The sequence below is a fragment of the Vulpes lagopus genome, chromosome 2, assembly GCF_018345385.1.
Source record: "Vulpes lagopus strain Blue_001 chromosome 2, ASM1834538v1, whole genome shotgun sequence".
In the NCBI taxonomy this organism is placed as follows: Eukaryota; Metazoa; Chordata; class Mammalia; order Carnivora; family Canidae; genus Vulpes; species Vulpes lagopus.
The window spans coordinates 19,814,331-19,835,466 of record NC_054825.1 but is presented as its reverse complement, the minus strand read 5'-3'; the positions used below and the strand labels follow the sequence as shown (position 1 = coordinate 19,835,466).

Genomic DNA, 21,136 nt, shown 5'->3' with positions numbered 1-21,136 from the left:
GTAGAAAGCACTTAATGATTTATTTAAAAGCAAGAGTTTATAACTTGGTTCCTCAGATAAACTTACTATGAGTCTTATTTTAGTAAAATTATTGTCATTTTTAAACATTTGAAATTAACTTTTGAGTAAGAAACATAAGGACATGGAACAAAATCCAAAAAGGCACAAAAGAGTATACAATGAGAAGAAAGTTATCACTGCACCCCAGGCCACTCAGGTCTCCTCCTTTCATGTGTATTTTTCCAGAGATATTTTTTATTGTTTATTTTTAAATTCCTGAATCAAGTCTTTGCTTGCCTACACCTGGTGGATGAAATGCTATGTAAGAAATAGAGCCTTAGGCTCAAAACAGCCTGGAGAAATAGTTAGCCCTGTTCTACGTATGGTTTCCAGATCCACTCTCTCTTTTTTTTTTTTTTCAAGAGTGTTCTTTTCAAGCTTCTATCCACTTAACAACAGAGGTATGAAGATTGGACGGTGGAAATTATAATCCTCTGTCTCCATGTCTCATCCTAGGCAATGATCGATAACTTTATGAAATGATATATGCAAAGCAAATTCTATTTTGAGAAGTGTTCCCATAGAAAAATATCCTCTAGTAGGGAGGTTAAAGAAGGGGTCAGGAATGGTCCACCTTTACCATCTTTGTGCATCTACCCCATTAGGCCAGCTATAACAGTACCTTTTTTTTTTTTTTTTTTTAAAGATTTTATTTATTCATGAGAGACATGGAAAGAGAGAGAGGCAGAGACACAGGCAGAGAGAGAAGCAGGCTCCATGCAGGGAGCCTGATGTGGGGCTCGATCCTGGGACTCCAGGATTATGCCCTGGGCCGAAGGCAGGCGCTCAACTGCTGATCCACTCAGGTGTCCCAACAGTACCTCTTTTAAAACTTTTAAGTTTTGGTACTTGGCATTGTTTTGTTGACTCTTGCCTTTGGCTTTCCACTAAGTCCTAAGATTTTCTCTTAAGCCTTAAGATTGCCTGACTCAAGCTTATGGCTACTAGACTTGGTTTCTTTTCTTGTTTTGAATGGTATTTAATAGAATGTCATTCCTATGCAGATATTATAAAAGTCATATTTGTGGGAGGGGATTCTTTTTAAAATTTCCAATAGATTTATTTTTTGTACCAGTCATCTTTTATTGGGTGTTAATTCTCAATTAGGATAAGAAAGGATTCAGCAATGATCTAGTTCCTCAAGAAGGGGTGCCAGGCCACCCTCCATACAGGACCCTCTTCAGTGGTACTGGCTTAGCCACTCATGTTTGAATTCCTTTTAAGAAAGGCAATAGTTGAACAGCATATAAGCTGCCAGCATTGTAGGAAGTCCAGCAGTGCTCCCTTTCTTTACATTGACATACTTGTAATATTGGTAGTAACCCCCTTGAGACCCTCCCCAACAAGTGCCTTTAGGGACAAAATCCTGCATCAGTATCCAGCTTCACAGCTTCCCTATTTTAACATCCATGAGTTTCCTCTTCACTGGTACCACTGATGCCATCTGGGAGTCCTGGATATCTGTTGTCTTCCAGTGTTTTTTATTATGGTAAATAAGACATAAAATTTACTATCTTAACTATTTTTTTAAAAGATTTTATTTTATTCATGAGAGACACAGGGAAGGAGGGAGGGAGAGAGAGAGAGAGAGGCAGAGGGAGAAGCAGGCTCTATGCAGCGAGCCCAATGTGGGACTCGATCCCGGGACTCCAGGATCACATTCTGGGCTGAAGGCGGGTGCTAACCACTGAGCCACCCAGGGATCCTCCATCTTAGCTATTTTTAAAGGTGTAGTTCAGTTGGTAATATTATATAACCATCACCACCTTCCATCTCTAGAACTCGTCATCTTACAACATTGAAACTCTATACCCATCAAACAATAATTCCCCATTCAGCCTTCTGTATTCTTAGATCAAAAAAGTTGTTTTAAAATCAAAGTTTCAGGTGTTACAAAATCTGTTATTTTCATCCCTAATCAAGATTGTAATTAGAAACCGTATACAGGTCTGTATCATGCAACAAAGGTTATGATTGTCATTCAAATAGCCCTTGGAGTTGAGACAAGGGGCACAAAATCTATAGCCTTTAAATCATCTTTTTTTTTTTTTTTTTTTAGATTTTATGTATTTATTTGACGCAAAGAGAGCACAATCAGCAGGAGCAGCATGGGGAGAGGGAGAACCAGGCTTCGATGCAGGGCTCTATCCCAGGACCCTGGTATCATGACAGGCAGACACTTAACCAACTGAGCCCCCCAGGCTAGCCACCCACCCAGCCACCCTCATATATACATTTTTAAAGACTTTTTTATTTGAGAGAGAGCACGCATGGTAGGGGCGGGGAGGTGGTTGCACAGAGGGAGAGAGGGAATCCCAAGCAGATGCAGGGCTCAATTCCAGGATCCCAAGACCCTGAGATCAGACCTGAGCTGGAAGCTTAACCAACCAATCGAGCCATCCAGCATCCCTGATTCATATTTTAAAGTGAAGAACCATAGCCTCATTATATCCCTCAGCTATGCAAATTCTATGTTGGTGGGTTTGAGAGGGAGTTTGGTAATTATGAGAGAGGTGGAAATCTGTAAAGTGGCGCAGGCTGACCTCTGCCTTCATGATGCAATAAAAAGGAAGTTTCCCCACTAATAGAAGTAGGAGCTACCCAGGTTTGCAAGTCTCTTTGGATGCTGAAATTCTGCCTTTATGTGAATCATTTAGACTTTCTACTATATTAATGATTGGAAGTGGGAATTATCTGTAAGTTTTAAAGTTTGGGAGGCATTTGGAGAAAAGAGGGGGTTGAAATTGAGACTCCTAGAATTTTGGAATCCCCTACTTTATTTTATGGATGAAGGACCTGGTCTAGTTGAGTAAAGTGGCATGTTTAAGATCATATTACTTGTGGCTGATCTGGACTCACAACTGTGTTTCTGTCAGTCCAATGCCTTTTCTACTTAGGACTTTACCAGCAATCTTAACCCGTTCATGCAATTATAGGGTTAGGGAGTTCACCAGAATTTCACTTGATCTTCCCTAGATCAGGGTGTAGGCGGAATGAAAGACCTCACCATCCCTCGGTGATTTGAAGCTACTTTTCAAGAAATAGTTGGTACCTGTCTTTGTTTTGTTTTCTAAATCTTTCATTGAGTTAGGAAAAGGTTTTTGAAGTTTCAAAGAAACCTCTGGAATGTGTCATGTACTTTCTTGTTATTTTGACAAAAAGCTATGCTGATCTTCTGTATATTGTTCCAGTTTTAGTATACTTACCACTGAAGCCAGTCATGTACATGGTAAATGTTTCTGACATGTTTAGGAACATTATATTGAAAAATCAAACTAGATGTATTTAGCTCCCTTGACTTATTTATTTATTTATTTATTTTTTCGGAAGATTTAAATGAGAAACAGTTCCACACTCCAAAGAAAAGGGAAAGTTTTAGGTCATTTGTTTGAGTAAAATAGATTATAGGATTTATGGCCCCAATTTTCCATTATTTTCAACTAAGTGGGTCATTACATAAGGCACAGTGTTTTGTTTGAGGCAAATTATGCTCAGAGACTAAGATTGTCTTTGCCAGTAATTTAACACAGGTTCACTGCAGGAATTATAATTTAAATTTTTCACAAGCCAATAGAATACAGGATAATGTCTCTTAATTAGCCAATAAAGAAATAACCTATGCCAAACCAATGCTAGATCAATTACAATTTAGTTGCTGTACCTTTCTATGAATTGGTTTTTTTTTTTTTAAGATTTTATTTATTTATTCATGAGAATACGCAGAGAGGAGAGAGAGAAGCAGAGACACAGGCAGAGGGAGAAGCAGGCTCCATGCAGGGAGCCCGATGTGGGACTCGATCCTGGGTCTCCAGGATCATACCCCGGGCTGAAGGCGGCGCTAAACCGCTGAGCCACCGGGGCTGCCCTGAATTGGTTTTTGGTACAGTCAGTCCTTCCAACAAAAACTTGGGTATCAGCTGCTGGCTTAGTTCCTTACTTCTGGGGCATGTGGCTAGTGAGCGATGGTACCAGTGTTGGCAGCAAAGTGGGTTGCTCTAAACTTTATTACTCCGTGGACCATTCCATGATGTACACGCTGCCTATGTCCTTGCCAAGGCAAGGACAGCTATCCCTTTTCTGGAGCCTGCTGCATGGCTTAACACCATTGCTGACCAAAGAGTAGTGTGGCCACAGCAGGAGCAAGTCTTGAGCTCTTCAGAGAGCAAATTTAGATTAGCAAAGGGCAGCCTCACCGACACCAAACTTTCTTGATAAGTCCTCACAGATTCTTGGTATTTAAAGTTTAAATGTCTATTATGTCATAGATGTTCTTCCAACTGATTTTATCAGCAAATCCCCAGGGGTGCCAGTCAACAGTTGAGCTAGGAAGTGCTCATCAACAACAAATGTTGACAGTATCCCAATGCAGATTCCTCAAAATAAACAAATTCACCCTTAGATCAAAACCACTTTACTTAGGTCCTAAGCAAGTGGATTTGAAATCATAACAAACCGGTGTACAACACAGTGAAGGAGGAAATCCGTCAGGTTGGAAATGTTAGTGTTTTTAATCTAATTTTGTGATTAAAATCATTTATCAAGATTTTTAGCTTTTAAGAATGCATTTTATCTGTGTTGCATCATACCAAGGACTTTGAATGGAATTTATCAGATTTGTTTTGGATTTCTTTTTCCATGTTTTGCTACTACATTTGGTTTCATAACAGTTTTAGTAGGTAATTTTCAAGATAGCCTCATCTTTTCAAAATAAGGCCTTTGATAAAACATCCTTATGAGGAACTAAAAAGATTCACAATTATGGTTGGGGTCTAAATATAATTGCTTTTGATTTTACTGTGAGTATGTAAGATGTCTTTTGATCTATTTTTTTTAAATCGATTTTAATAGAAATGGGTACAAGTTCAACGTACTTGTTGGAGAGCTTTGAATTCAGTGTTTTAATAAGTTGGTTTAAATTGCTTGGGTACTAGCTGTGTATCCTTGTGACAAAATTTGTGGGTTTTTGTTTTTAGATTCCACTTATCAGCAGAATCACAATTTTTGTCTTTCTCATTCTGACTTATTTCACTTAGCATAATACCCTCTGGGTCTGTCCATGTTGTCTCAAATAGTATATGGTGGCAATATTTGTATTTAAAACCTTATAAATCAGTTTTTATAAAAATCATGTAATATTTAAGTTAATGATTGATTTTTTTTAAAAGTTTCTATTGGTAATTTTTCCTGAGATTTTGGTCTACAGAGAATAAAATGTTGATTACTAAAAACTTCAGTTACCTGAAATTCTTTGGGTCCTCTAATGAAAGGAGACCAAACGGTTGAAAAAATACAAATGGATTTCCTGGCTATATTAGAAACAGTAACTTCTAGGTAGGTCCCAAAGTCAATATACATTGACTTCTTCTATATGTTCTATAGCGTAATGTACTTAGAATCAATATTTGGAATAGCGGCCCTAATAATACCTTCTCCTGTGCTTGAGTAATAAAGATAAATATGTTCATGAAAGTACATGAAATCAAAAGTTGGTGGAAAGATAGCTTTTAAGATTTTGGAGAGTGTGTATGGGGGAGAAGGCTACGTTTGTTTGGCTACTCTAAGAACATTTTTTGCCATTTCTGATCAGAATAATTACTTGAATTTCCCCAAAGTGTTTTTCTTTTGATAGCTCACTATCTTTTAAGAGGTTTAATTGTGGGGCACCTGGGTGGCTGAGTGGTTGAGCGTCTGCCTTCAGCTCAGACTGTGATCCCAGGATCTGGGATCAGGTCCCACATTGGGTTCCTTACAGGGAGCCTGTTTTTCGTTCTCCCTATGTCTCTGCCTCTCTTTCTGTGTCTTAAATAAGTAAATAAATAAATACATACATACATAAAATCTTTAACAAAAATAAAAGGTTTAATTGTATGGGTTTGGGCCTTCTGTTCATGTATGGTGTTTGTACATAAGGTGGATGCCTTATGTATGTATTTAAAAAAGGAATAAAAATGAAAGTTTTGAAATATATTTATTAAAATTTTATTTAGTTCAGTATATTTAAAATATTGCCTTTCAACATGTCATCAATATAAAAAGTTAATGAAATATTTTGCTCTTTCTTGTACATCGTATATTTTACACTATGGCACATCTCAATTCAGACTAACCACATTGCAAGTATTCAGTAGTTACATGTAATTGGTGGCTACCAAATTAAATGGCACAGTGCTAGAACAGCTTTCTCTTTTGTCCTACATTAGTGTTGAGGATTTTTCCAGTAGAAGTTTGCTTGGGGGACTATAGTCATCTCTATACTCTTCTATAATTAATGGAAAATAGAACACTTCTGAAATTAAAAAAAAAAAATCATTCTTGGTCCTCAGTTTCTCTCCTTTATAATGTGTAACCCAAAACTAGTATTGCTAAAGGAATGCAAATGTTAGTTTTAAAAAAAGAAATGCAGATATTATTGAATGAGAACGTTAGAGGGTAGGTAGGTTCATTTGATTGAGCTTGAGTTGAGGCAAGCTGGAATAGAAAGGGAAGAGTTAGCACAAGGGAGTATGAATAAGACCAGTCTAACTTAAAATCCTGCTGGCCTTGAGCAAGTTACTTTACTTCTCTGAACTTTTTTACTTTATTTGTATGTAGAATTGTGATTAAAAATACCCATCTCTTAGGTTGTTTTGAGGATTAAGTAAGATGACATGTAAAATATGTCATTTGTATTTTGGTACATCTGAGGTGCTCAGTCAATTTATAAATGAATAAATGGTTGTTACTTACATCCACCACTCCCAAATCCCTGTTTGTGAGAAGAGAGGAAGAAGACATGCCTAAAATGAATGCTGGTAATATATTAAAGAAACTTAGCCAGTTTACTAAATTGATTATGATTCAGTGTTTGTTCAAAACAAACTAGTTTCTAAGCTTTGTGGTTTAGATTTTAATTGAGAGATTTAATTGAGATTTTAGTTCAGGACCATTATCTGAAAGTTTCAGAAAGTAATGATATGAAATAGTTTATCTTCTGCATGTTTAAGTACTAAGAAATGAGTTTTGCCATTACATTTTATTTCCATATACTTATCCTGTTAGTGAGTTAACATAGCATCTGTACATGTTTCTAAATTTCAGTTATTTAAGAGGAAAATCTCAATTATTAAAGATAGTTTTTTTTGTCTCTTCCTAGATATGATACAAATGCTAGCACAGGGTTTATTGCAATTTTGGAATTTAAATGTGTTTTGCACCCACTTTGAACGCTAGTCGACAGAGTAATAGGTTACTGATGATTGTAAATTTTTGTAGTAATTGGAACTAAGGAAAACTTTTCTAAATGGAAGAAAACTGCCACTCAATGACTAAACTTTATATTATAATGAAAGTGACCTATTGTTCTTGTTCAGGCATTAACATCTACTGATATTTATGGATAGAATGGGGGCTTTTTATGACATCGGCTGTATGGTGTGTTCTGAGTCTGTTTAGGAGGATGCAGTTTTTAAATCATATTTGATTTACTCTGAGTTTTGAGAAATTTCCTTTATTTGAAAATTTAAAACATCTCTAAAAAATGGAAAGCATGGAGAGTTCTGAACAGATGATTAGATTAGATATGAGCTCTTCAAAGCTTTATGCTCACCCATAGTGTAGGCCACATCTGTGGTAATGTTCTTGGAAATCGGTCACATTTGAAAATCCAGTTCTTTGCCAACAGCATCTGGTTGCACTTTACATTACATACTTTGAAAGTACTTTTTGAATTGCAAAAAAGCAAACCATATGACACAGACTTTTCTTACCTGATTGAAAGTTGTTTACAATTACAGTTGAACTTTAAGCAGACTTAACCGAAGGCATAATTATCCAAATGTATGAATTATCACAATACCTCAGCAAGAAAGGATTATATCAACTTTTAAAAAATTGTTCAAGACTTTTACATTATTCTAGTGACCCTTACAGAGGTCTTATTTACTAAAAGTTTTAAAATTGTGGAATTTTAAAGGTGCTGACCTGATTGGAATACACTCTGTTAAATAGGCAGTCAAGAAATGGTATTGATTGATGTGATTGGCATTCCTCTACTAATGCCTTACAGCTCCCAACAGCTGTTACTAGTTGTGTACTGTGTATATGTTTGTCATGGTTGACTATGCCAGCTTTTTTTTTTTTTTTAATTTTTATTTATTTATGATAGTCACAGAGAGAGAGAGAGAGAGACAGAGACATAGGCAGCGGGAGAAGCAGGCTCCATGCACTGGGAGCCCGATGTGGGACTCGATCCCAGGTCTCCAGGATCGTGCCCTGGGCCAAAGGCAGGCGCCAAACCTCTGCGCCACCCAGGGATCCCCTATGCCAGCTTTTGATATACAGGTATCTTATTATAGTAGCCTAGGGTTTGACAGCCTAGAAGGGATTTGTGAGATGATTTTAGTGGCATGGGTCTAAGCTAACCTGTGATCCACACAAGATATGTCTTTGGTTTCCTTAAGATTCCTTTCATGGCATGCCCATCCCCCCTTTTAGTTTTCCTTCTTCTAGACTTCCCAGGTGGTTAACTTGTGTCACATAATCCCTGTTGAAATGTCAGTTGATGTTTACGTTTTAAAAGTAAGATCTTCTGGGTCACCTGGGTGGCTCATTGGTCGAGTCTCTGCCCCACCCACCATCCCGGGGTCCCAGGATCAAATTCTGCATTGGGCTCCTTGCATGGAGCCTGCTTCTCCTCCCTTTGCCTATGTCTCTGCCTCTCTTTTTCTGTGTCTCTCATGAATAAATAAATCTTTTAAAAAATAAAAAAAAAATAAAAGTAAGATCTTCTAACAAGGCTTTTACGGTCCCTAGTAGAATGGTAGAGCAACAAGTATTAGGGCAGATTCTTGGCCTGGGCTTCATGCAAGGATTGTAGAGCCCCGCTATTCAATATGGTACCTACTAGCTGCATGTGGCTATTGACCACTTGAAACGTAGCTTGAAAAAAAAAAAAAAAAAAGAAACGTAGCTTGACTTTATTGAGATGTTAAGTATAAAATATATACTAAATTTCTAAGACTTACTACAAGGAAAAAGAATGTAAAACAAGTCAATTTTTAATATTTATGTTGAAATGTTTTTTTTTTTTTAAGATTTTATTTATTCATGAGAGACAGAGAGAGAGGCAGAGACACAGGCAGAGGGAGAAGCAGGCTCCATGCAGGGAGCCTGACGTGGGACTCTATCCCAGGTCTCCAGGATCACGCCCTGTGCTGAAGGTGGCGCTAAACTGCTGAGCCACCCGGGCTGCCCTGAAATGATGTTTTGAAAAATTTTTTTTAAGATTTTATTTATTCTTCCATGAGAGACAGAAAGAGACAGAGACAGGCAGAAGGATAAGCAGGCTCCTCGCAGGGAGGGAGCCCGATGTGGAACTCAGTCCCCCCACTCCAGAATCACGTCCTGAGCCACAGACAGATGCCAACCGCTGAACCACCCAAGCGTTCCTGAAATAATATTTTGATAGTAGGCTAAGTGATCTATATTAAAATAAATTTCACCTGTTTCTTTTTAATATGGCTACTAGAAAATTTGAAAACAGCTGTGGTTTATATTATATTTCTACTGGAAAATAATGTTAAGAAGATAAGAGAATTTATGTTGTATTCTTACTGTTAGTTGCTTGTAGAGGTTCAGGGAAATGCTCCCCCAGAAAGCCTTACCTATAGCTATTCCAGCCAACTTGGCTGAGCCAGTTAGTTTTACAGTGCTGTTTTGAGAGCTGTTGCCTACGAGCAGCTTCTACCTCTCCTTCTCTAACTCCTAATCTATGATATACATATTTTTTAAGTTACTCTGCATACTACCCCTAGTGATTACTAACTCCTGACTAGCTTCTTCTTGAAGACAAGTGATTTAAAAACAATTATTTAATTGTTACTGTTTATTGGGTCCCTGCCATATACCAGATACTGGGCCAGGGGTTAGTTCCTATTAATTATTTAAGATTGATATTATAAACTGAAGGAGATTCAGATACACTGTGACTTTGCCCTAGGTCCGCTAGCAAGTAGCAGAATCAAGATTCCAAACCAAGTCTGTCTGATTATAGAGACATTGTTCTTCTGTATTATATACTCTCATTGTGGTTTCCATTAACTATGTGTGTCCTTTATCATGAAGCTGTATATAAAGGGGTCTCTTGCCAATGGTGTTAGCGGATCCTTTCCTGTTGGTAAACAGCTTTAGTGCCTCCCCTCTCCATCCTGGCTAGGCCTTTTCCCCTGCTAGTACCTAGTGAGTGGCTCAAACATTAATGAAGAGACTTCAGCTTAGTGACAGCCTTTGAGCAGGATCGATAATCTAAAAGCCTCATGTGAAAGAACATCTCTCCTGTCTTGAAAATCAGTCAGCAAAAGAATGTTACAGATGCCTTCAAGAAGAGATACAGAAGAGTCTCCTTCTTAAAATGCCAGGAATATCAAATCTGCGACTTCAAAGACTGACCATATAAGGAAAGAGCTTTTTATAGACAAAGAGGGTTGAAGTAAAATAATGGGATAGAATAAGCGTATTGAGCTGGATAAGTCTTGAATAATCCTAGGTCATCTCTTAATGGCTATGTCCTTGACATTGTTGCATTAAGGATGAGAGCATGGGGAAATAGTCCATGTGTTGGTATGCTAGTCTGTAAATTGGAGTAGATGTAATCACAATTCATGAGTGCTCTGGATGGCTAGATACTGCATTTACACACTTCTGCTTTTATTTAGGTTTGAGGAAGTGTTAGTGACTTTGGGAAGATAAGGAGAGCAGAGGAAGAACAAAGAGGTTCAAGGAGTAAAACTAGATGGAGGTGGGCTGCAGGGAAGTTTGGACAAGCTCAGATTCAAAACCCTTTTATACATATACATGCATATTACATATTACTAAAAGCTATGTAAACTGTAAAATACTATTATTTCAGGAAAGAAATTGAAATACTAGGAGGAAAATTAAATTTCTAACTAGGTAGTGTGGGTTAAATTTTCCCAGCTCTACCATTACCATAACTGGGTAACCTTAGGAAATGATAGAATATGAGATAATTGTTGTTCTATTTCTTTGGCTTTCCTTATGATATAAGATCATGATGAATTTGAAAACCTTTACTGTGTGCTCATATGCTATATACATGTTGTTATTGTTTTTATACTGTTATTTACTTCATCTGAAGTATTGCTCACCCAAAACTTCTTACAGAGGAAAAAATATGTGCACCCATGTGATGAAGGGAAGTTAGAGTTAAATGGCCAATTTAAATAGGGCTAATTTGGCTCTCATCCCTAGGCTTTATCAAAGGGACAGTGGCAGCCTTGTGGGTAAAGGGAATGTGAACCTAATTGCTTATTTAATCATCTCTTTAACCCCTTTTAAAACTTGACTTTTGTAGGTTGATTATGTAATGTGTGAGCATGTAAGCATGCATGGTATTTCTCTAAAGTGAAAAGTCCTATAGACTGACCTTTTTTTAAAAAAAGATTTTGATATATTCATAGTAATAAACCTGTTTGCATTTCTTTGAGACTCATGGTCTTCAACTTCCGACCAAGTTAGTAAAAGGTTGCTATAACTACCAGATGGCAGTCTTTCCTAATCCAGAGTTAGATGCCAACAGACTAATACAGAATAAATGTAAGCAGAATTCAAGCACAGAATCTGAAGTATTATTTAAACTGCTCAGCTAGCAAATTTAGCATAAAGAGGGTAGGTTGACTATATTCATGTTTGACCATACAATTGCTTGACTCGTGGCAATTCTAGAATTCATCTTTAATTTATGCTCTTTGTAAAATCCTGGGTATAGGGATATTTTGCCAAATGCCAGTTTGAAATTTACCTGGAATCCATCCAGCTGGCAGATCAGTTGTACTAATCAGATGAGCCTGTTTCTGGGGAATTCATAGCGGCAACAGTGTTCTTAAAGTATAGTTAAAAATAAGTTAATTTTTAAGTTTAAAATTTGCATGTGCTACGTCAAAATGTATATAGTATAAACATTGTAACATACAGTGCAAATACTTCATGCGTTTTTGTAAATAAGAGCAGTGACAGTAACTTCATTGTATTATACTAATTTGTTTTTCATTTCTATTTTGAAAAGTTCCTGGGTTCATAACTTGCTTCCCCCTTAATCTCTGTGAACAAGAAAGATCCAGAAGTACTGATGAGTAGCCTAATATCTTTAGGCAACTTACTGTGTAGAATGAGCTCAAAACTAATACTGTTGAAGGTGAGCAGGTACATAGGCTGAGTCAAAGACCACTTGGCACAAGTGACAAGGAATTCAAACAGAAGATTAGATCTAGAAAACTAATATGGACGCCTTTTTACCTCAAAATTAACACCATAAAGATATAATACATTTTCAGCCCAGTAACATTTCCCACACTATGTTCTGTAGTTCTAAGGCTTACTCAGGAAAAATAGTTTTCAAATATGTTTAGAAAGCTGCTTTCTTTACTCTTCCTTTTTAAGGTTCATAATGTACATTAGCATTAGCAAAGACTGAGAAATATTGTTAGGTACTGAGTTTACCTTTAAAAAACAAACCTCAAATAAAAATAAAAAACTAACCTCAGTGTATCTCAAATGTCCCACAGACCAGGGAAATCAGTCACTCTAATAAAATGTATTAAAATCCTATGGAACTCTTGTTTCTTAGAATGTACTTGGGGAAAAACAAAGCCCTTAAGTAATGTTAGATTTCAAAATTTATTTTTGTGATTATTCTTTTCTTAAAATCACAATTAAAATTTGACAGTTACAGATATCTTGGGTTGGGGGATATAATATTTGTGTTTGTTTCATTTTCAAATCAGTATTATAAGGCAGTTTTACAAAGAACTGTTCACTTCCTTAGGATATGTCTTTAAATGGATACTGATATCTTTTGGGGGCATTTTGATGTTTTATTGTGAATGTAACTTTTTTTTTTTTTTAAGATTTTATTTATTCATGAGAGACAGAGAGAAAGAGAGGCAGAGACACAGGCAGAAGGAGAAGCAGACACCATGCAGGGAGCCTGACATGGGACTCGATTCTAGGTCTCCAGGATCACGCCCTGGGCTGAAGGCAGCGCTAAACCACTGAGCCACCTGGGCTGCCCCTGTAACTTTATTTAAAAATTTACATTGACTTTTGGTAGGCCAGATAATTCTCTAACAAGCTGTTTTCTAATTTAAATTATATATATTTTCAAGAGTAAGATAAAATTAATTGTTTTAAATTCAACTGTTAGGTAAAGAGATGTTTTTTGTTTGTTTTAAAGATTATTTATTTATTTATTCAAGAGAATACACAGAGGAGAGAGAGGGAGAGAGAGAGAGGCAGAGACACAGGCAGAGGGAGAAGCAGGCTCCATGCAGGGAACCTGACGTGGGACTCGATCCCCGGGCTCCAGGATCACGCCCTGGGCTGAAGGCGGCGCTAAACCACTCAGCCACCGGGCTGCCCAAGAGATGTTTTAGTAGCAATTAAACTAGTCTGTTTTTATTTGAACTGAAAGGAAAACCAAAGATTTCAATAACTCAGGGTACTGCCATGTAATTAACTCTGTGAAATGAGGTTTTAAGACTATCAAATAAGACGGTGGCACTCTCTACCAAAGCCTGCTATTTATATTCTCTAACTTGAATATACATCAAGGGTTTTAAGCATTTCTTTGCTTTCCATGAATTCCTTAAACATGATATCTGAGTGTGCTTTTTTTTTTTAAATGTTACAGCTAAATGTGGATCTTGAATCATCCCTGGGTTGGAAAATTACAAAGTTTTGTGTCATATTGTGAGTAATAGAAAATACTAAATATATTCACTCTTCAAATTGTGAGCCGTTGCATAAATTCAGTTAAACCAATGAAATTTAGCCAGCCATGTTTTAGGTTTGAGGACATGTAATGTATAAATGTAGTCTACCAGAAAAAGTTCTCTTACCACTAACTGCCAAACCAAACCATGAGATAATATTTTATTTTCAGTTGTATTTGGAAAGCCATGTGTCTGTTAGCTTTGGCTTGACATTTGCTGAATAACTAAAAATGGCATGTTTAATGCTAAGTAGTATTTATGACTAGACCATCAAACCTCAAATGGATTTAAGGGAGGGATTCTTTTATACCAAAATAAATTTTTTTTCCTTGTGTGTTCTGTTAGTATGAGATCCTTACTTACACTTCCTCTGTTGTGGAGCAAATCGTAATTACCTCATTCATAGGGTTTCCTTTCTTCAGTGAGTCCATTCACTTAGTGCCCAATTGATACTCCCTTTCCACCTCCATCCCCAGCCCCACCCTCTGGGCATCCCATGTTTTAAAAGAGTTACAGGTAATAGAGAATAGACTCATCTGAATAACCTTCAGTCTAAAGGATATTGCTTGGTGAGGAAGTCTAACGATTAAAGTCATAATTCTCCACAAGAAAGGAACCAACCGCTCAGTAACAGAAATGGGATCAGGGGCGCCTGAGTGGCTCAGGTCATGATCTCAGGGTCCTGGGATTGAGTCCCTTGTGGGGCTCCCTGCTCAGTTGGGAGTCTGCTTCTCCCTCTCCCTTCACCGCTCATTCTCTGTCTCTCTCTCTGTTCCTTTCAAATTAGTAAATAAAATCTTTTACAAACAAACAGAAATGGGATCAAAAGCTTTAAAACCAAGTGAGACCAACTGACTAAACAGGAGCTGCACGGTGGTGCTATCTCAGCTCCCTGCAGTGGGCCTGGTACTCCTGCTACCAATCTGAGCATGAATCCCTTTAGGCTAGTAGTTCCCAGACTCTAGTGTGCTCCAGGAAGTACCTGGAGGGCTGGTTAAACCATTGATTTCTGGGCCACACCCTACACATTCGAAAGCATAATTTGCATTTCTAACAAGTTTCCGTGGTAGTAGTGGTGCTGCTACTGGTGCTGCTGCTCTTGTTTTGAGACTAATTTTGATTACCACTGAGTTTATTTGGATTATGGAATTTTTTGAATCTTCTATTTTTCCTTCTGTCCATTTCCTCCCTCATGCTACCGCTGTTCCCAGTCAAAGCCTGCCATCTTCTGTTATGGACTGTCCCAGAGCCCTCTTGTCTTATTAGCTTTTCCTACTTGATATAAAACTTTTGCCAAGACTGAGAGGTGATTAATGGGCCAACTTACCTGAAACATGACTGAACAAATTGCATTGGCAGAATTACACAGCACATACACAGTTTAACCAATTAATATTTGTACCAATTAATATATGTATACTTGTACAGTAATTTCTAAACAGTTCTCCATAATTAGTAGTTAACCACAAGTTTAAGTACTCCTTATTCCATTGTACTATATAAAGCAGATAGTTTTATAGCAAAGATTATATCATGGAGTCATTTACATACCTTGTTAAAGAATTTGGATTTTATTCTTTGGTAATGGGGAGCCACTGAAGGATTTATAGGAAGTGGAATGATGTGGTCAGATTTGTTTAAAAAGTCTCATTTTAGGGATCCCTGGGTGGCTCAGCAGTTTAGCGCCTGCCTTTGGCCCAAGGCTTGATCCTGGAGTCCCGGGATAGAGTCCCACATCGAGTCCCACCTCAGGCTCCCTGCATGGAGCCTGCTTCTCCCTCTGCCTGTGTCTCTGCTTCTCTCTGTGTGTGTGTGTGTCATGAGTAAATAAATAAATAAAATCTTTTTAAAAAATCTCTTTTTGGCAGCAATATTGAAAGTAGATGAAGGGTTGAAGGCAAAAGGATCGTTATAGTATTCCCTGAGAGGGAGAAGTGCCTAAAATAAACCAGTTGTCTTAGGGATGGAGAGTTAGAGACTTCTACTTTTGGATGGAGAGGAAAAATAGCAAAATGAGAAGGGATTGGTTACTATCTGAATGTGGGAAGTGAAAGTCAGATTGAAGAAACTCCTAGATTTTTGGCATAAAGAAAATGAGGATTGAAGATCTCTTCCCTCTCCCTCTTCATAGCCCCTTGAAGAATATGTGGGTAATAGGAGTTTGATTTTTTTTTTAACATGTAAGGGTTGAGAAATTTGCATAGCAGTAAGAGATATAAAGGGAGCAGTTGGATGTATATATCTGGAGCACAAGTAAGTTTGACAGGACTGGAAATACAGATTTGTGAATTAGGAGAAATTATAGTTGAAGTTGTAGGAGGCAAATGAAGTTTTCCAAGGTGAATGTACAGAGTGAGAGAAGTATTCCAAGGATGGAACTTTATTGAATACCAAGGTATAAAATTGTTCTTTTTATAGCTGCTCTCCAAACTAAGAGAATACCAGTGTAGGTGTTCATTCTAATCCCAGCACTGCTTAAGGTTACATTGATTGAAGTTCCAAGACTTCTCAGTCACTAAACCAATCACTTAATCTCTGAGTCTAATTTCTTCATCTATAAAATGAGGGGTGTGGTTCAAGTCAGTGATTCTCAAGCTTTTTTCTGCTGGATTACAGGTAACATACAGGGAATTCACATGCACAGCACATTTCCATGGCTGTGCTCTGAATTATGTGCAATTTCATTGCTCTTTGTCTCTGTCATATAGAAAATGTAAGTAAGTGAAAGTTATGTTAATATGAAAGTATTTTTGGGTCTGTTCCATTATGTATTTCAAAAAGCAAATATTTTACAAGATTGGATACTAAATCACCGAGTTACTTGTGATAGATACCTCACAGTTGATTGGCATGTACCAATGAAACCAGACTTAAAACCTCTAATGTGGGCAGCCCCGGTGGCTTAGTGGTTTAGCGCCGCCTTCAGTCCAGGACCTGATCCTGGAGACCCAGGATAGAGCCCAACGTCAAGCTCCCTGCATGGAGCCTGCTTCTCCCTCTGCCTGTGTCTCTGCACACCCCCCCTGCCCCGCCCGGTCTCAAATAAATAAAATCTTTAAAAACAAACCAAAAAACCCCTGATGTAGTTAGATCACTTCCTAAATTTTGGTGGTCACGGGGCACTTTGAGAACCTGATGAAAGCTATTGGCTCTCCCAGAATGCACATATTTTTTTGTTTGTTTTTAATTTGAGAGATCCCAAATTAATTTTTCTGAATTTTATCCATGGAATCTCTTGGGATTCATGGACCATGTGTTAAATTTCTTATCTAAAAAAAATCTCGAAGATTTTGACTTTGTGTTACAAAGATGCCTTATTCTTTGGAAGTATACTTTGTGAGTTATGTAAGATAATTTAAAACACAACTATATTAAATAAAAATTAGTTATTTTAAACTAACATTCTATATTCTTGGGAGAGAGGCAGTGAGGGCAGTAGTGGTAAGGCAACCAGAAGGTGACAAAGAGCACAGGCATTCAAGGACGTTTGACTAGTTCAAAAGTGTTCATGGCAGTGTGTTTGTAAGTCATTCTTGCCCAAATGACTTGGGAGTGTTTAGTGAAGTATCTATTGGGTGAACTGAGAAATAATTCTATAAATCTTTTTACAAAAACCTTCATGATTTAAAAAGAGAAAATACATTCAATTAAAATACTATTTTTTAGATCAGGAAATATTCTGGAATAACCTGGAATGTGGCTTTTAGTTTAGAATTAGCACACTAATATGGTATTAATAATAATATTATAACTGAGTTTGCTTTGGTACTTTTTTCCATCGATTTTTTTCACTTCTTAGACTCAGGAGCCAAATCTAATTCTCTTGATAATTACAAATAAGTACTACTTCAACAATTTCCATCATCTAATTATTTCATTAGAAAGCTTCCATTAATGATGAAATAATTTGATTTTGTTCTTTGTCTAAAATTATACTAGAAAATTTAAATTATTGATCTAAACTAGTTTTTAAAAAATTGAGAAAAAAGTAGAAATACGTATTTTACCTTTGAGTTTTAATAGGTCACCTTTTGTTTTTCATGAATTGTCATGTATTTCAGCTTTTTGGCAAATTGCATGCATGGGCCAGTAGTGATTAATCTTGGTTCAGTGGTCAAGAATGTTGATTTAAAAAACTTATTTCCAGGCTGTGGAATAGCCTAGGGGAAGACATAGTAATTTTGTTTTCATTTGAATTGTGTGCTGGAGACCTCAGTCGGTATGGTTGTTGGGCCAGTCCACTTTTCAGTTGAACTGCTTGCTCTTTACAGGTAGATAAATGTCTCTTCCTGGCTGTTCTCCCTTTTTCTCCTGTAGTACTTGTAACTCTACTTAAGTTGTAATCTTAGCCTTTAAATCCAGATGAGTTGTTTTAATAATGAGTTGTTGAAATAATAATTTTAAGCATTGAAAATAGGATGAATATATCATCAAACTTTTAATACTTTAAAATCATGGAATAGGAACTTTTCAAATTTGTACATTTATATTTTTGAGAAAATGAGAATTTATTTTTAGCTATATGTGAGTGAGTTTTTAGAGAAAGTTGTAACATTATCATGTAAAGAAATTGTTCCCCCCTCAGTTTTTTCTAATAACCCTACTTATTTTTTAAGTATATATAAGTCTTTTCTTAAGACTTTACTAAGTCGCATTTGAATGTTTGTTACATATTTCACTTGCCCATTTGCTGTTACTCCACCTTTTTTTTCCTTTTTTTTTTTTTTTTTGTTAAAGATTTATTTGACAGAGCATAAGTAGGCAGAGGGAGAGGGAGAAGCAGGCTCCCCATTGAGCAGAGAGCCTCAATGCAGGACTCTGTTCCAGGACCCTTCCTGAGCTGACAGCAGACACTTAACTGACTGAGCTACCCAGGTGCCCTTGTTACTACACTTTTATGGTTAGAATTATCCAGTCTACTTCTTAATTTTTATGTTGCAACTAAGGATAAATAGCTTGGGAAGAACAACATGGTAAAAAGAACATATCTTCTTTGAGGGGGAAAAAAAAATATCACCTTTGGAACCATAGGTTTTCACTAAATAAGTTCTCTCAAGAGTAGATTGGAAAATTGTAAAAGCTACATTAATCCCTTGAAAATAAGATGCTATTTTCAGATTATCATAGAAGTTCTAAATTCTTCATTCACTAAATATTTTAATTCTTGCTGGTACTAACAGGATAGAGGATACAAAGGTAAATCAGAAATAGATCTCAAGGAATGTTGCGTCATTTGGGGCAGATATGCTGTGTACTTAAATAACTGCAGCATAAAGTACCAAGTGGTAGGAAGGTACAGATCAGGGGCTGTAGTAGGTCAGAGGAAGGACTGATTATTTTTGATTTGGGAAGAATAAGAGAATTAGGGCCGATATACTTATGAGTCTGGTATGATAAAATTTGTTAAACAATAGGAGAAGGAAACTTCTGGTTATAAATTAATTCTATAGTGTGTGTATCCTATGGGAAACCTTACATGATAATTTATGATTTTGTATTATTGTATCCTCTGGCCTATTAGACCATTGGCTCCTTGACAGTAAGAATCATATTTTTTATATTTGTTTTTATAGAGCTTCATATTTTTTATTGATGTTTATTATTACATGATATTCAAGAGAATGAACCAGCAAGGAGCCCGGAAATTTCCACATTGAATTAGACAAATATTTCATATAGTTTTGTGTTCTAGTCTAACAAAGATGCTGCCCCCTGTAACATGAGCTTCAAAACTTCAAAACAGAACATCCCTCGTTGATAAGTAATACTAATGAAGTTTTTATTTCAGGGATAGTTGATGTTATGAAGAGGGGAACAAAATATACTCCTTCACAATAGAATTGTAAACTACAGAAGTAACACTACCTCAGAACAGCAAGCAGTAAAGTTTTCAGATTTTTTTCCATGAAATTAAAAAATAATGACCTCTTAATTAAAAATGGAAAATGATTGTGATTTATATTTTAGAACTAGATAACCTTACTTAACTATTGCTCTTTCTAAAAATGCCGTACTTTGAGTACTCGGTGTTTTGTGTGTGTGTGTGTGTGTGTGTGTGTGTGTAGTATAGTAGTAGTAGTCGTTGTCGTAGTAGTAGTAGTCATGCCTTACAGTAGATTGCTATGGGGATTTGGTGAGGATTGGATTTTGCCTGCAATCTTACCAATGGAAGCTTACCATAAAGCAATCTCTGGCCTGAGGAAGAATAGCACGGGGATTGCTTTCCTTGAGGAGTTTTTCCAGCAGAGTTTGAAATAGAGTGCTGATGCTGATGTTCCCTCCAGACTTTGTTCCTGCTGGTGAAAGTATAGATTGTTTTAGGGTCCTTTGTTGCTACTCAGCATTTTTGAGGTTTTAGTTAATCAAGAACCTGTAAGAATTTTATCTGTTTATATAATTGTAGAGACTGGGGGATCAAAAGCTTTGAAGAACATGAACTCTCATCTAAAGTAAAGTTTTTATGTATAAGTTAATTGGAAAGCAGTAATTATAAGAGCATGGGATTCAAATCTAGCTACTTACCATTGTGACTTTGGGGAAATTGTTAAACCTTTCTAGGCTTTGTTTTCTTTATTTGCAAGATGGAGATAATAGATGTCTCTTTAAGTTAACGGTGAGCATTAAATATATATGTAAATCATTTAGCATGGTGCCTTGTACATAATAAGAGCTTCAAAAAATACTGTTAATGAAGCATTATAAAATAGTGGTTTGAAAATAATTGGTTTGGGATTGGAAAAGACTAAAACCTGAAATACTCTCATAATCCAAAATAATCTGTCCCCCTTTTGGCTTATTTTATAGAGTTTGCATTCAAGCAGTATTGAGATCTAGTGTGATTTGGAAGTAATGTCTAGCATAAACCCTGAGATTTATCTATAGGTCACAGATACTAACTATTGAGATAAAGAATTTGTCATCCTAAAGACAGTAGAATGGAATTTTCACCAGGTTACTTGGTGATATGTGTCTTCAGGGTCATGCTTTCCTAGTGTGCCAGAATAATAAGGATAGCTAGTTCACAGTAGCTTAATATATTATTCATTACTCTTTAGTATTTACTTTCAAGGCAGTTTTAAGAGTTATTGATAGATTATTTATATGGTTAAAATTGACATAGATAACTTATAATCTAAAAAGGACCTTTGCCAAATTAACACACTTTTTAGTGACCTTGTGAGTAATATTGGGCTTAGGCAGTTTTGTGGTAATATAGTTGTAGGACTTGGATTCTATAATATGACCTGGGGCAAGTCACTTGGCTAACTTATTAGCTTCAAGTTGGTCATCTATAAATGTAAATTGTAATA

At 36.6% G+C, this 21,136-nt stretch overlaps 1 protein-coding gene and 1 pseudogene across 8 annotated transcripts in view; one reads left to right on the top strand and one right to left on the bottom strand.

Annotated features, from left to right (window-relative positions):
* Positions 1 to 21,136, top strand: part of ADD3 (adducin 3) — a 121,301-nt gene that overhangs the window by 18,237 nt on the left and 81,928 nt on the right. The gene's annotated exons all lie outside the window — the stretch shown is intronic.
* LOC121484043 lies at positions 791 to 1,668 on the bottom strand (annotated as a pseudogene).